The sequence below is a fragment of the Chlorocebus sabaeus genome, chromosome 7 (assembly GCF_047675955.1).
Source record: "Chlorocebus sabaeus isolate Y175 chromosome 7, mChlSab1.0.hap1, whole genome shotgun sequence".
NCBI lineage: Eukaryota > Metazoa > Chordata > Mammalia > Primates > Cercopithecidae > Chlorocebus > Chlorocebus sabaeus.
Window position 1 is genome coordinate 51771626 of NC_132910.1, and position 4904 is coordinate 51776529.

Here is a 4904-nt window from a genome sequence, read left to right on the forward strand (position 1 = left end):
CATTGTTCAACTCCCACTTATGAGTGAGAACATGCGGTGTTTGGTTTTCTGTTCCTGTGTTAGTTTGCTGAGAATGATGGTTTCCAGCTTCATTCATGTCCCTGCAAAGCACATGAACTCATCCTTTTTTATGGATGCATAGTATTCCATGGTGTATATGTGCCACATTTTCTTTTCTATCATTGATGGGCATTTGGGTTGGTTCCAAGTCTTTGCTACTGTGAACAGTGCTGCAATAAACATATCTGTGTGTCTGTCTTTATAGTAGAACGATTTATGATCCTTTGGGTACATACCCAGTAATGGAATTGCTGGGTCAAATTGTATTTCTGATTCTAGATCCTTGAGGAATCGCCACACTGTCTTCTACAATGGTTGAACTAATTTACACTCCCACCAACAGTGTGAAAGCATTCCTATTTCTCCACATTCTCTCCAGCATCTGTTGTTTCCTGACTTTTTAATCATCACCACTCTAACTGGCGTGAGATAATGTCTCGTTATGGTTTTGTTTGCATTTCTCTAACGACCGGTGATGATGAGCATTTTTTCATATGTTTGTTGGCTGCATAAATGTCTTATTTTGAGAAGTGTCTGTTCATATCCTTAACACACTTTCTGATGCAGTTGTTTGTTTTTTTCCTGTAAATTTGTTTAAGTTCTTTGTAGATTCTGGATGTTAGCTCTTTGTCAGATGGACAGACTGCAAAATTTTTCTCCCATTGTGTAGGTTGCCTGTTCACTCTGATGGTAGTTTATTTTGCTGTGCAGAAGCTCTTTAGTTTAATTAGATCCCATTTGTCAAATTCAGATATTATTGGCATTGCTTTTGGTGTTTTAGTCATGAAGTCTTTGCCCATGCCTATGTCCTGAATGGTATTGCCTAGGTTTTCTCTAGGGTTTTTATGGTTTTTGGTCTTGTGTTAAAGTCTTTAATCCATTTTGAGTTAACTTTTGTATAAGGTGTAAGGAAGCGGTCCAATTTCAATTTTCTGCATGTGGCTAGCCAGTTTTCCCAACATCATTTTTTGAATAGGGAATCCTTTCCTCATTGCTTGTTTCTGTCAAGTTTGTCAAAGATCAGATGGTTGTAGATGTGTGGTGTTATTTCTGAGGCCTCTGTTCTGTTCCATTGGTGTACATATCTGTTTTGGAACCAGTACCATGCTGTTTTGATTACTGTAGCCTTGTAGTATAGTTTGAAGTGAGGTAGCATGATGCCTCCAGCTTTGTTCTTTTGACTTAGGATTGTCTTGGCTATGTGCGCTCTTTTTCAGTTCCATATACAATGTAAAGTAGTTTTTTCTAATTCAGTGAAGAAAGTCAATGGTAGCTTGATGGGGATAGCATTGACTCTATAAATTACTTTGGGCAATATGGCAATTTTTACTATTTTGATTCTTTCAATCAATGAGCATGGAATGAATTTCCATTTGTTTGTGTCCTCTCTTATTTCCTTGTGCAGTGGTTTACAGTTCTCCTTGAATAGGTCCTTCACATCCCTTGTAAGTTATATTCCTAGGTATTTTATTCTCTTTGTAGCAATTGTGAATGGGAGTTCACTCATGATTTGGCTCTCTATTTGTCTATTATTGGTGTATAGGAATGCTTGTGAATTTTGCACATTGATTTTGTATCCTGAGACTTTGCTGAAGTTGCTTACCAGCTTAAGGAAATTTTGGGCTGAAATGATGGGATTTTCTAAACATACAATAATGTCATCTGTAAACAGAGACAATTTGTCTTCCTGTCTTCTGTATTTCTTTCTCTTGCCTGATTGCCCTGGCCAGAACTTCCAATACTATATTGAGTAGGAGTGGTGAGAAAGGGCATCCTTGTCTTGTGCCAGTTTTCAAGGGGAATGCTTTCAGTTTTTGCCCATTCAGTATGATATTGGCTGTGGGTTTGTCATAAATAGCTCTAACTATTTTGAGATATGTTCCATCAATACATAGTTTATTGAGAGTTTTTAGCATGAAGGGCTGTTGAATTTTATTGAAGACCTTTTCTGTATCTATTGAGATAATCATGTGGTTTTGTCATTGGTTTTGTTTATGTGATGGATTACATCTATTGATTTGGATATGTTGAACCAGTCTTGCATCACAGGGATGAAGCGAACTGGATCATGGTGGATATGCTTTTTGTTATGCTGCTGAATTCCGTTTGTCAGTATTTTATTGAGGATTTTCACTTCGACATTCATCAGGGATATTTGACTGAAATTTTCACTTTTTTGTTGCGTCTCTGACAGGTTTTGATATCAGGATGATGCTGGCCTCATAAAATGAGTTAGGGACGAGTTCCTCTTTTTCTATTGTTTGGAATAGTTTCAGAAGGAATGGTACAAACTCCTCCTTGTACCTCTGGTAGATTTCGGCCATGAATTTGCATGGTCCTGGACTTGTCTTGATTGGTAGGCTATTAATTACTGCTTCAATTTCAGAACTTGTTATTGGTCTATTCAGGGATTCGACTTCTTCCTGGTTTAGAGTTGGGAGGGTGTATGTATCCAGGAATTTATCCATTTTGTCTAGATTTTCTAGTTTATTTGCATTGAAGTGTTCATAGTATTCTCTGATGGTAGTTTGTGTTTCTATGGGATCAATGGTGATATCCCCTTTATCATTTTTTATTGTGTCTATTTGATTCTTCTCTCTTTTCTTCTTTATTAGTCTGGCTAGCAGTCTATCTATTTTGTTAGCCTTTTCAAAAAAACAACTCCTGAATTCATTAATTTTTTGAAGGGTTTTTGTGTCTCTGTCTCCTTCAGTTCTGCTCTTAGTTCCTTCTTGTCTTCTGCTATCTTTTGAATTTGTTTCCTTTTGGTTCTCTAGTTCTTTTAATTGTGATGTTAGGGTGTCAATTTTAGATCTTTCCTGCTTTTTTAATCCTGAGTTATAATTTGATTGCACTGTGGTCTGAGAGACCGTTTGTTATGATTTCTGTTATTTTGCATTTGGTGAGGAGTGTTTTACTTCCAATTATGTGATCAATTTTGGAATAAATGTGATGTGGTGCTGAGAAGAATGTATATTGTGCTGATTTAGGGTGGAGAGTTCTGTAGATGTCTATTAGGTCTGCTTGCTCCAGAGTGGAGTTCAAGTCCTGGATATCCTTGTTACTTTTCCATCTCGTTGATCTGTTTAATATTGACAGTGAGGTGTTAGAGTCTCCCACTATTATTATGTGGGAGTCTAAGTCTCTTTGTAGGTCTCTAAGAACTTGTTTTATGAACCTGAGTGCTCCTGTATTGGGTGCATATATATTTAAAATAGCTAGCTCTTCTTTTTGCATTGATGCCTTTACCATTATGTAATGCCTTCCTTTTTTTCTTTTGATCTTTCTTGGTTTAAAGTCTATTTTATCAAAGAGTAGGATTGCAACCCCTGCTTTTTTTTTTCTTTCTTTCCATTTGCTTGGTAAATATTCCTCAGTACCTTTATTTTGAGCCTTTCCGTCTTGGTGAATCTGATGGTTATATGTCTTGGGGTTGCTCTTCTTGATGAGTATCTTTGTTGTTTTCTCTGTATTTCCTGAATTTGAATGTTGGCCTGTCTTGCTGGGTTGGGGAAGTTCTTCTGCATAATATCCTGAAGTGTTTTCCAACTTGGTTCCATTCTCCCTGTCACTTTCAGGTACACCAATCAAACGTAGGTTTGGTCTTTTCACATAGTCCCATATGTCTTGGAGGCTTTGTTCGTTCCTTTTCATTTTTTTCCCCTCTAATCTTGCCTTCACACTTTATTTTATTAAGTTGATTTCAATCTCTGATATCCTTTTTTCCACTCAATCAATTTGGGTATTGATACTTGTGTATGCTTCATGAAGGTCTCATACTTTGTTTTTCAGCTCCATCAGGTCATTTATGTTTGTCTCTAAACTAGTTATTCTAGTTAGCAATTCCGCTAACATTTTTTCAAGGTTCTTAACTTCCTTGCATTGGGTTGGAACATGCTCTTTTAGCTCGGAGGAGTTTGTTACTACCCACCTTCTGAAACCTACTTCTGCCAATTCATCAAAATCATTCTCCATCCAGTTTTGTTCCCTTGTTGGTGAGGAGTTGTGATCCTTTGGAGGAGGAGAGATGCTCCAGTTTTTGGAATTTTCCGCCTTTTTGCACTGGGTTCTCCCCATCTTCATGGATTTCTCTACCTTTGGTCTTTGATGTTGGTGGCCTTTGTATGGGGTTTCTGAGTTGATGTCCTTTTTCTTGATGTTGATGCTATTCCTTTCTATTTGCTAGTTTTCCTTCTAAGAGTCAGGCCCTTCTGCTTCAGGTCTGCTGGAGTTTGCTGGAGGTCCACTGCAGATCCTGTTTGCCTTGGTATCACCAGAAGAGGCTACAGAAGAGCAAAGATTGCTGCCTGTTCCTTCCTCTGGAAGCTTCATCCTAGAGGGGCATCCGTCAGATGCCAATTGGAGCTCTCCTGTTTGAGGTGTCTGTCGGTCCCTGCTGGCAGGTGTCTCCCAGTCAGGAAACATGGGGGTCAGGGACCCACTTGAGGAGGCAGTCTGACACTTAGCAGAGCTCAAGTGCTATTCTAGGAGATCTGTTGCTCTCTTCAGAGCCAGCAGGCAGGGACGTTTAAGTCTGCTGAAGCTGTGCCCACAGCCACCCCTTCCCCAGGTGCTCTGTCCCATGGAGATGGGCGTTTTACCTATAAGCCCCTGACTGGGGCTGCTGCCTTTTGTTCAGAGATGTCCTGCCCAGAGAGGAGGAATCTAGAGAGGCAGTCTGGCTAAAGTGGCTTTGCTGAGTTGTGGAGGGTTCTGCCCAGTTGTAACTTTCCTGCAGTTTTGCTTACACTGTGAGGGGAATACCCACCTACTCAAGCCTCAGTAATGGCAGAATCCCCTCCCCCAACCAAGCTCAAGTGTCCCAGGTTGCCTTCAGACTGTGT